Here is a 12,735-nt window from a genome sequence, read left to right as displayed (position 1 = left end):
TGGCAAACCAAATACAGACATAAATAAAAAGATTATTTACTGTAATCAGTTGGCTTTATTCCTGAAATTCTGGAATGGGTTACCATGAATATATCAATAACCTACATAAAGGAATTTAAACAGATGCAGGAAAAAGCCTTTGAGAGAACCAATCTGCTTTCATGATAAAAGTCCTTGAGAAAGGACTAGAGTTAACATACCTCAACACAATAAAGGCAATACAGGTAAAACCAATAGTCAACATCAACACAAATGGAGGGAAACTTGAAGCAATCCCACTGAAATCAGGAAATTATCTAATGATATATTGAATGTTATAATCCTGACCCCAAAATACAAATATTTTGTGTTCTTTTCATCTGAGATTTTGAATTCAAAATCTTCACATGGGAATACATATGCTGGAGTAAACACAGAAACCAGTAAAGTAAAAATGGACCACTGTTGGGAGAAGATAAAGGAGCACTAAAAGGGAATAGCAAGGTACAGTGGTCTGATGGGGGAAATGGGAAAAATTGGGTGGGAGGGCTCTAACTATGGAAAGGGTGATAGATAAATACAGAAAATGGTGAAAGGAGAGCTATAAAAAACATTAAGAATATCTGAAAAATTCATAATAAGCTATAATATTAATTATGACCTGAAATACATACAATACACAGAGGTTAATTTTTAAATACACATACATAGTTTAAATGAAGTTTTTCCATCTGAGTTTTCAATGCCCCCACCCCAAGAACAATAGACCATCTAATAAACACCACCACTGGGCTTTAGGAGACCTCATTTGATTGTTAGGTGAGGTTTGTTCACTATCAAAACAACACAGGCCCAGAAGACACTGAAGTGATTCTGATCTGAATGTCTCTTCTTTCATGTACCAAAAGGTGCAAGCTTTCAAAGAAGGGAAGCTACCAACGGTCCTATTGTACCTCACAACAAAGAGCAGAATAGCACAAAAACCCTAAGGGAGCTATAGTGGTATGCATACTTTGGCAGTAATCAACAGCACTCTAATTGGACTGAGGGCCACCTCTACAAGAGGAAACTACGCCTGGTACTGGAAACCTGACAACTACCAAGGGCTAGTGAAGCCATTGATCTTGGAGGAGAATCTACAATTGCCACTATACTGAACTGCCATAACTTCTAACTACAATCTAAATATTTGTCCTTATACTCACAGGTAAGTGTAGTTCTCATTCCTCATCATGGAAACTTGACTTTGCAATAGAAAGAGACCATTACATAAAACTACAACTAACCTCAATTGAGAATTATAGAGCCCAGTCTAAACTGATACATGTACAAGACAACTCCTGCACACAAGTGTTAGGGATCACAGTGGAAGATGTGGAAAGACAGTAAGAGCCGAAGGAATAGGGAGTTTTGTGATGGGAGCTACAACCATGAAGTCTCACCAACATGACTGTGTAAATATGACCTGAACAAAGATATTTCCAATAGACATGCTAACAGGAGTGTCTGAAATCCCAGGAGGCCTCAAGTCTATGGAAAAACTTCAGACAACTAAGGAATTCTGAGAATAGGAGAAGTAGTCTTCTCCAGGGAAGAGCACATCAATTTTATTCAATACCAAATGGTTAGTCCTGAAAACATATACATACAAGTACTATTATACAAACTGAGTGATAGTTATATTACATATTTAGGAATATAGACAGGTAGATAGATAGGAGGGTACATAGATATTGATAGATGGATAAATGATAGATACATGGACATATAGATGATAGGTAGATAAATGATAGATGATAGATAACAATAGTTAAAGAAAAGAGGTCATGGATTTGAAAGGAGGGCTACACAAGAGGGTGGAAAAGCAACAGGAATATTATGCAATTGTAGTATAAACTCCAAAGCTAAAAAAGTAGTTTTTAAAAAGGAGACTATTTTGTTTTATGCTCTATATAATGACATTTAACAAAATGATATTACTAGCAGCTGAGCAAGTTATGATTAATAAGGCAGCCCTTGGCCTGAATTTACTAAAAATATCCTGGGGCGTATAAGGTGGTGCTATGATCTGAAGCTTCCATTGTTTTCCTGAAACCAAGTCCCAGTTGCTTGTATGAGTTGTGAGGCTTTATTTCTTTCTAAGAAGTCAAAGATAAATTATCAAAATAAATTTTGTCATAAAATTTGGTAATTGTTTTCTAAATCTGCTCACTGAAATGACAAATTTTGCCTCTGGATAGCTGAATTCAATGTCCAAAATAGTCTAAACTTCTTTGAGTTTAAAGAAATTGAACTTGATCCACTAACTGAACATAATCATTTGTGATTGCAAGTTCTCTGGACATGATTCCAGAATAAGCAACTACATCTTATCACACATGAGATAAACTTTAAAAAGCTATGTGGGTCAAGGATTCTTTACAAGGAATAAAAAATACCTTGCTTTTGCATAATATACTTGGATTTTTTTTCCTCCTAATGGGAGTGCCTGGTTTGTTGATATCTCTAATTTCTAAATTTCTGTTTATAGGTCATATTCTATCCCTGAAATGTTCTATGAATTTTTTAGCAACTTAAAAAACCTCTGAGACTATTTTTAGTGAATGACCACAGTAACTAGTATATAGCTCTCATCAACATCTCCTTAACACTATTCAAGTACCTTGAGATAAAATAACTACTGCAAACACTGTAATGACTAGACTATGTAAATGTGACTGTAGTAGGGGTAATTAATTTCTATAAAAGCAGATCAGTCCAATGGGAATGGAGGCCCCTAAAATACATATATGTGTGTGTGTGTGTGTGTGTAATTGCTTGAAGATTTTTAACACAGAATACTTATTTATATTTATATTGTGCAAATGTATATCAAAACAATATTAATATAAATAAGTATTCTGTGTTAAAAATCTTCAAGCAATTCTTTTATAAAGGTTTCCCATTGACTATGTTGCAATATGGACTGCTCATTACTCTCTTCAGTAAGATTAGTACAGAAATTGATCTTTGTGTTTTCTACCAGGATTGCTTCAGAACAGATGGGAAAACCAAACCTAGAACCCATTCCAGAGATCCACATCTGATCCAATGTGGCACCATATATGGCTTCATGTGGGGACTTCTTTAACTCAGAGGCCTCAAAATGTGAATGGATTTAGTGCTTTCTCCATATTCTCTATTTGTTTAGCAGGACAACTGTCTCTGTGTGTACAGATTCCTAACTTTCTGCAAAGACCTTGTCTGAGGGTCCTCTCCCATGAAGTGTAACATGATGGTCTGTTGTATATGATGGAGTACTTGGCATAATTTGGGTATCTTAAAAGACAAATTTGAATGGACCAAAGTCTTACCTGTGTGGTGGTAAGATACTGTTTCACCAATCTTTGTATAAAATGACAATGTGTTTGAACAGAGGGAAATTTTTGTTAATAAAAGGCCTACTTCTATTGTCCTTTAAACAGAGTGCCAAATAGGATTTCTTTCAGCAGTCCAAGGGTGGATCAAGCAGGTCCGTGGAAATCCATGTGGATACAGCAGCTCTGTGGCCAACAATATGGAATAGGGCATCTCACTTGCCACAGAATTGCTACCAGTGAATTATCTCTGTTTTCTAGCACATTCTAACAAGGTAACAATATTCCAGTTGGATTCCTTTGGAAATCATTTTGAGAGGGAAAGACATCATTTAGTTTCTCTGACTTTCTATTATGTAGTCTGTTTGGTAAGTTATTCAGTATTTTATGGAAATTTTAAAGATGATTGTTACACATGGTGGGCAAACCTGTAATCACAGTGGTTGAATGACAAAGGCTCAGGCAGGAGGAGTGCAAGTTCTAGGCTAGCCTGGGCTACATAGTGGAACATGTGAACTACATAGCTATAGGCTAGACAACATATACAAAGACTCTGATTCAAAAAGCAAATACTAATAACAACAATAATAGTAATAGACAAATTTAAAGACTGACAACTAGTGGATGTTCAATAAATGAAAACTATAATCAACTGTGATGGCAGATGCCTGTAATTCTAGGACTCAGGTGGCTGAAGCATATGGAGAACAAATTCAAGGCCAGCCTGGGCTACACAATGAGATTCTGTCTCAAAACAAATGAAATAAACATCTACAGTATAATACAACAGGAAGACATTTTACTTATGATGTAAGTTCCTTGCTTGAACGCTTTCACATGGACTAAAATAAGCAGGATTTTCCTACTAAACAGAGATGGAATACATAATTTGTTATTCTCTCATGGGATGGGTTTTACTTACTTATGCCTCAAAGAACCTGATTTTTATGAACACAAACTAGGTCACTTCTTTAAAACCTTCTTTATCACCTTACCACTCCAAAGAAGGCATCAGAAAACACAACAAACCACTGCATTCAAATCCTGTTTCTACTACATTCTTGCTGAGTAGCCTTCAGCAAGTCATGAAATCTCCTTGAGGCTGAGTTTTATCTCAGTAAAGGGGTAGCAATTATAATAATTTGCAGATCTACATCTAACAGATTATTTTAAGGTTCATTCACATATTTGTTAAACACCTGTCATGCACTTAATAGCAACTAGAGAAAAACAGTGAAGAAACTGAAAGTAGTTTGAAATTGTGAACCCTCTTAAAATGGCAAAGCACAGAGATAAGTCATCATAACTAACTTTAAGAATAAAATTTAATATAATTTATTATTTCAAGTGTCATGGGTCATTTTTGATTCAAAGATATTGCTCAGAGTAGTATTCACCTCCTAGAATTGGCCCTTACGAAGAAAAGGGTTCAACATTTCTTTCAGTTGCCAATAATGCACTTTATTTTAATTTCCCGGATCAGTGGCAAAGTCAAAACAATAACATATTTGAGATTTTAAAAAGTGCAAAGAAATATATGGCCTATATTAGCATAGAATTTTTTCACATGAAAAAATCATAAAACCTTAATCTTTGGTTCCTAAAGCTCCAATCTAAGGCATTTTGCTCTCTTTTAAATACTGGTTAAGTCTAATATAGGACATCACTCAAAAAGGATGACTCTAAACCAAAGCTTAGAGTTTGGAAGAGATACCTTCAGGAATGAAGGTAAAAACATAGTGACAGCAAACATCACTTAGTTAAGTTCTTAGGAGATGCCATGAACTGCTTTCACAGATTACACCTTTACTCTTCTAACAAACTGCTTATTTAGTTAATATTCTTCCCATGATAGCTATTAGAATTTGGACAGGGATAGGAAGGGACACTGAGATACAAAACAGAATATAGTATCTAGCAAAGGAGGGACTTGTGTTTTCAGAAAATACTAAGCACATTATATATAGTGAAGTCATTGGATGACTGCCTAGTATCCTAATAGTCCTAAATCTTTCCTAATGGCATGCCAAATAGTGCAATTATGTGCATTAATATTGCTATGCAAACCCTCATGAGAGTCTAAAGGAACTAAGACCCACCCCTGTGGTGATATTTGTTTCTGCTCTAACAAATAAAGCTTGCCTGGAGATCAGAGTGTAGAGGCCAGGCAGTGGTAGCACACACCTTTAATCTCGACACTTGGGAACTCATGCCTTTGATCCCAGTACTTGGGAGGAGGAAACAGGAAGTGATATGGCTGGGCAGAGTGAGGAAGTGATAAGGCAGGGTGGAGACAGGAGCCCAGGTGCTTTCAGTCTGATCCTAATGGTAAGAAGTCTTTCTCTAGTGGCTGGCTGCTCTGCTTCTCTGATCTTTTAGCTTTCACCCCCTAATATTTAACTCTGGGTTTTTATTATTAAGACCAATTTGTGCTACCCAACCCCATCTCCAGGGCTCAGGCTGGGTTGATCTAAAGATAATCCATCCTTTCTTGTCTTGCTGGTTGTAGAAAGGACATAGAACACAGCATAAGAAGCAATTTATTAGGGGTTTTAGGGTGGTTTCTTTTTATTTTGCTGAAAGAATTTCAAGAAAAGGCTTTCTCTTCCCTCTAGGTAATAAGCAAGGGCATGCAGTCTATAACTGCTTCCATAGTTTGAAATCCAGTTAGTTAGAACTTAACATCCAGAGAAAGGAAGACTTTGTCTTCCAATTGTTGAACTATTAATATGAATGTAAAGAGATGTCCATGATGTCCACTTATTATGGAAGCTGGTACAAGTTTGCCTTCCTCTTTGTTGTATTCAAACTTTTCACTGAGGGACAAACAATGAACCAATACCTCAGGCCAAGTACAATTTACTAGTAACCAACCATATGGGTATAACACACAGGTATTGGTGACCACTGGACCAGCTGAATTGTTCAGCTCTTCTACCAACATGTTCAATTTCGTCAACAAAGCACCTTGACAGTTTGGAGTTGGAAAACACAACCTGAGTGCTGGCTGCTGGCTGCTGTTGGAAAAACTAACTGTAAAAGCCAGCAGGAGTTCAGCATCGAGTGAATGCTATGGTATGCTACATTCACACAGGTCCTGTTGTCTTTCATGTCCCTAATTTCTTGTGTCCTTAGCAATATTCACATGTATACTCCTAGGCAATAGGAATGATTTTTCTAAGAAATACTGTTTGAATCTTACCTTTACAATTCAAACTTTCCCCCACCCTACAGTGAAATTTATGGCTATGTACTCATTCTGTTTTCATTCTATGTATTCATCTTGTTCAGAATTAATTGACCTTTAAGGCTAACTATGAAGTCAGTCTTACTAGGATTTGGATTCCTGATGAAGTTAATTCAGAAGTTAAGCTGGATGTTTGAGTTTATGCCCATGCTCCTTATTCTTTCTTTGTGGCCCATTCATGCCCCTGACTCATCAAAACTTAGGTATGCCTAAGATGACTAGATGCAAGACTACTTGCTGGAAACAGTGAGGTGTTGAAATGAACACTTCTCAAAGTGTTGAGAACAAAATATGGGTATAGATGGATGGATGACATGTGATTGTGGCTTTGTGTACTATTCTAGGTCAACATGGTCAGAAAAACAATTTCTTCCTTTGTGAGACTCTTGGCAATATAAAATAAAATGTTCCAAATTGCTTTTCCACACTACTTTTGCTGTATTATATGCAATAAACAGAGAGGGGAGCCTTTATTCAAGAGATCAGAACATTTCAGTGCAATATGAAAGCTGGCCACAATCTTCAACTGCCAGTCAAGAGGATGAAGCACCATGGCATGGGTAGTCTGCTGTGGGAACAGGTCCTGTTGTGGTTGTGTATTCTTAATATACTAATAGCAGAGTTGTGACAGGAAGAAAGAGGCTTTGTTCCCAGAAGGTTGTGGATGAAGAAAAAGGGTGGTGGGAAATTGCGGAGTATTTTGAGTGATGAAAGTAACTGGAAGCATGGAAAATAAAGCAAAATTAACTGTAAACCCAAAACAAAACTAACCAACAACAACACAACCTGAAGAGCAAAAAATAATAAAATAAAACCTAACAAGTTATGCAAGAGATTTAGTCAGTGGCCTGAGTTCTTTCAGATACTGGTTACCATAAGCTGACCTCTATATGAAGAATCTTTGTCATTGTCTTAAAATCCAAGCAACCAAATTTCAGATGAGCAGCATTTAACTTAAGGTAGCAGCACTGAAGCTGGAGGGAAGACACCTATGAGGATTGTGTCTTAGGTTGGAAGAGATGATGCCATAATCCTTTCTGAGCCCTGGAATGCCTGTCAGTGCTTGTTACCTATGCAGATGTCCCTTCCACCTGTGAGACCTGGTGAGAATCTGATGCTGACCCTTCTTATTTGTATGAAGCATGCATGTGTGCATAAACTGCAGTGCAGTATTTCTTATATAGGTGTACTTCAAAATGTGGGTGCTGTGGTGGTATTATTATATTCCCTGAAATATTGTGCACCCTAATAAACTTACCTGGGGTCAGAGTCAGAACAGCCACAATATTAAACATAGAGGATAGGCAGTGGTAGCACATGCCTTTAATCCTAGCATTGCAGAAGCAGAAATCCACCCATTCAAGGATATAGCCAAGCTTGGTGACTCATGCCTTTAATTCTAGAAAGTGAGCCTTTAATCCCAAGGAGTGATGGTAGAAAGTAGAAAGGTATATAAGGCGTGAAGACCAGAAACTAGAAGCATTTGGCTGGTTAAGCTTTTAGGCTTTGGAGCAGCAGTTCAGCTGAGATCCATTTGGATGAGGACACAAAGGCTTCAAGCCTGAGGAAACAGGATCAGCTGAGGAACTGGCGAGGTGCAGTAGTTTGGCTTGTTCTGCTTCTCTGATCTTCCAGCATTCACCCCAATACCTAGCTCCAAGTTTGATTTTTATTAATAAAAACTTTTAAGATTCCTGCTACAGGGTGCAGTTTTGGTTTTGGTGATTTTGATGTGTTTCCTACTCATATTCCAACTTTGGATTGAGAGCAAGGATTGGGAAGCCCTTTATAGGGAGTGGTCATATCTAGACGGTAGAGAGAAAGAGGCAGGGAAGGTGTGGACTGATAGCAGAGGAGGCAGTGAACTATTTTGTGTGTTCTAGAAAGCCTAAAGAGGCAGTCAGCTAACAATACTATGGGTCTGCTTTCTTCTGCATAGCCCAGGCTGTTCTGTGTTAGTCTTGAAGTTACCTTCTTAGCATGTTTACATAAGGAAGTATGCATGAGCAAAGAACGTGATAGAACTGGGAAAGAAAAGAAGTTACCAATGTGAAGTGGAACATAATTTGGCATCGGATTTCATCTGTATGGAGTAACAACATCTTCATTAAAACCAAAAATATGAAACAAAAACCAGATTTTCTCCATTCCAACAAACATGCCAACCTAACAATCTCTGCTGGCTCTGGTCCTACCTTTATCCAAAGACTCTATGTGGAGGAAGGATGATGCACATTTCAAAAACCATTTTTATTTATCCCCAAGGCCCACTCCTCAAATTCCTTTATGAACCTGTAAAGAGGCCAGCTAACTACATTCAGACATGAGTGAACAACACCAAATCTAAACAGATCGCAAGAAAAATCTACAGATACATAGTTTTGTTCTGAGATGGTCCTTCACCAACATCAATCCATGCTTATTGCTGTGTTTGTGTGGGGGCACTTGGAAACCCCCAAAATGATGATAATTTTCCAGATCAGTGTTTGGTAGAGGCAGGAAGTAATGAAACATTAAGATCAGAGGTGTTCTCATTTCACTTAATCTCTTAATTCTTGGATGAAAACTAAGTGATGGTTTCTAGGTAATAAGATAACTGGAATTCTGGTTTTCAGGTCCTAAGAATGCCACTAGAGGCCATGTTCATGTCTGTGATTGTGCTGCCACCAGAAGCCACCTTGATGTTCATGGTCCACCTTGCTGGCAGAGGCCATGTTGATGTTCATGGTCCATGTTGCAGCAAGAAGACTTGTTGATGTCCATGATGCATACTGCTGGTGCTACTATGACAAGCGAGCTTCTTTTGCAGTGGTATCCATGACTTGACTCATAATTGAGAATGAGAGATACTGAAGACTTCTGTGATAACCTGTCCCCCTAAAAAGAAACAGTCTAGACATGAAGCTATTGAAGAGACTCTTTAAAACTATGATCAAGATGCTGAAGTATAGCTCTTCATAGCTGATACTTCTATTTGGGGGTGGGCCAATTTTCTTTAAGAGCCTGACCACCGAGTGTTCAACCAGGCCCTAATGAGTATATGGGCAACACATTGGACTGGGTGGTTTGATTTCTTTGATTATTTTCTTTTTGAGGAAGGGCATTAGGGTTGAGGGTGGGCAGGGAGGAATGGGAGAATGCAAATTGAGTGTGACTAGGGTGTATTATACCAAATTCCCAAATAATTAGTATAAATATTATGTTGGGGGGAAAAAGAATGCTTGAGATTTATTTTTACAGTGGTTTGAAAGAATATTGTCTGTATGTTACCTCCAAAGAGTACATTATATTGATAAAAAGAAGTATATTATATTGATAACTCAATGATTGTTGCTTTACAGAAAAACTCAAAAATATAAATGAACTCACAGAAACAAGGAATAGACTGTCATCTCCTACTGGTATCATTGTCAACATTTATCTCTGTCACCTATACGGCTTTATTCTCTGTGTCTATATCTCTTTATGTGTGTATATATAATATATAAAAATGTGAAACACATGTTTTACAAGATGATTCTTTATACCTATTTTTTATACACGTTGGATATCTACCCATGAATGCCCTTTTAAGAGTAAACCCCAAGAGGAAAATCTTTACTTTTTTCACCAGTGAACATTGAAGAGCTCTCTAACAGATCCAAGCATTGCAAACATGGTATGGTGCTGGCAGGTCTTGCATTCTCTGCTACTACACCATTAGATTTCATCCCTAAAGTTACCACCAAGGTCTATTTTTTTATTTGGCCACTCCCTTATGCTTGACTAAAACTCCAAGGTCCAACTATCAAAACACCAAAGTCCAGCATTCAAAATTCATTGTCTGGATACACTGGCTAACTTGTCCAATCAGGACTGACCAACTCATCCTAGCACAGACTTCTCCTTTTTTCCCTTTAAAAAAAAAATCACTCCTTCAATCCCCATCCCCCACCCCACACCACACCCATCTTTCTTTTTTTTTTCTTTTCTTCACACCCATCTCTTTTAGGGTAAAAATCTCCTTTATGCTGAGAATTTGGTGTCTGGTGTATTCTGTGTAGACTTTAAGGCCCCTTCAAACATCCTCATGAAAGGGGTCTTTTACTTTACAATAAAAATATTTGGGAGCACATATCAGCTGAAGATTTATTAGCTCAGACCTATAAGAATAAAGAAATTTCACAGATTCAGAGAAAACTAAAAAATCAGAAATAAATACATGAATATTCCACACACCACACTCAGTCATCACAAACTTCAAAGTAACATAGATAATGAACGTTGAATTGAGACAACTATATTTCTAAAGCAGAAGCTTCACACATTTGGTTTTAAGGTAAGTGGCCCATAGGAAATCTTCTGATTCAAAACAAGGGGTGCACAAAGCCAACCACTGAACTGAATCCTTCCTGCATCCAATTCACTGACACAACTTCAGTTAGTGTCAGGCAAAAGAACTAGAGTGCTCTCTGTGATCATGCAGTCTGATCAGGCTGTGCATTAGAGACTCACTGAAACACAGACAAGCATGATCTTCAAGAATAAAGAGCTGGCAGAATGGATATGATATTTTCCTCTTCCAGGAACCTCCCATCTGCCACAGAGTAAAAAAGGCAGAGGAGGCTTAATGAACAACAACAACAAAAAGGTTTGTAATAGCTGATAACAGTGACTAAATTGCTACAAGGCATTTTGTATATTTTTAGTTCCCTAAAAACAAAACGATTTTGGCATGAGTTGCTATGTTGTCAGAACAGATGCAAGTATAATCAAGATGTTTTTCACTGTCCTTGACTAATCTCTTGAAATGAGGAGGAGGTATAATTGGGGAGACCAGCCTTCTAGACTTTAAATACTTGTAACAAATCATTCTGATGGGCATGCATACCCGCCTTCTCTGTGTGTGTGTGTATGTACACATTTGCATGTGGAGGAAACCATGTCACCACATGCCTAAGAGGGAAGAAAGTTCAGGAGAGATAGGTGAAAAAGACAATGATTGAAATTGTGTCAAATTTTAGAAAATTTAATTTCAGACTCTTCAGCCTAGGTTTAGGGAACTTAACAGAATCCTAGTCACAAAATCCTAATCACAAAAATTGGTATTAAAACTCTAAAGTTATTGTTTCTTATCTGAAAACATCATGTTTCCTCGTAAAAGCTCAGCATTTTCTTTCTTTCTTCCTTTCTTTCTTTCCTTCCTTTTTCTCCCTTCCTTTCTCCCTTTCTTTCTCTCTCTCTTCCTTCATTTCTTTCTTTCTTTCTTTCTTTCTTTCTTTCTTTCTTTCTTTCTTTCTTTCTTTCCTTCAGAAGAGGCCTAACTTAACATTAATACAGCCATGACAGGCTGCAGACTAACTATACTGAGACTAGGCCTGACCATTACAATAACCACAAACTGTATCCTGTAGGGGACCAATCAGAATTTAGACAAACAAGTACTAAATGCTCTAGAACATAAAGGATAGCTTACATTACTTGTATATAGGTTGCCAATTTCCTTGCAGAAACGCCAGTACCAATCTCTGTTTGACAAGACTTCTGTTGCTTCACTCCTGCCCAATCAGGAGATCAAATCCTATCTGAATCCAGAATTCCCCAACCCACCCATCATTTACTCCTTAGAAACCTTGCTTCAACTGAGCTCAAGACTCCTCCTGATCCAACTGCTGTATCAGAAGAGCCCAAGAGCCCAAGTTTGAGCTTGCAATAAAGGCTCTTCACTTTTGCATATGAACTCAGACTCCTGGTGGTCTCTTGGGGGGCTCATGACATGGGTAGAACATTTTCTTCCTTCCTTCCTTCCTTCCTTCCTTCCTTCCTTTCTTTCTTCCCTTATTTCACTGCTAATTAGCAGAGAAGAGTTAGGCAACTGGGACATTCAATCTTGGATACAAACTACAAAGCAATATACATACAGGAAAAGCAGAACAGGATAAAGAAATTCCAAACAGTCATTATGAATATAGCCAAGGATCTAAAGGAAGATATTAATAAATGCTTCAGTGAAGACTAAGAATACTCAGTTGAATGTAATGAAATAACGAAAAGAATTTAAGACATGAAAGTAAAATTTCACAAAGAAATAGAATCATTAGAGAAAACCTAAACTGAAATAAACACAAAATTAAAAAAATCAGAAAGTCAAACAAAAAGGTCAGAGGTAAGTAT

The 12,735-nt window shown here is 37.4% G+C and overlaps 1 protein-coding gene across 3 annotated transcripts in view; it reads right to left on the bottom strand.

Moving 5' to 3' along the window:
* The window catches only part of Frmd3 (FERM domain containing 3), a 220,515-nt gene that overhangs the window by 146,695 nt on the left and 61,085 nt on the right, over positions 1-12,735 (bottom strand). The gene's annotated exons all lie outside the window — the stretch shown is intronic.

The sequence above is a fragment of the Onychomys torridus genome, chromosome 2 (assembly GCF_903995425.1).
Source record: "Onychomys torridus chromosome 2, mOncTor1.1, whole genome shotgun sequence".
Taxonomy (NCBI): Eukaryota; Metazoa; Chordata; class Mammalia; order Rodentia; family Cricetidae; genus Onychomys; species Onychomys torridus.
The sequence above is the reverse complement of the archived record's forward strand: the minus strand, read 5'-3'. Positions and strand labels throughout refer to the sequence as shown.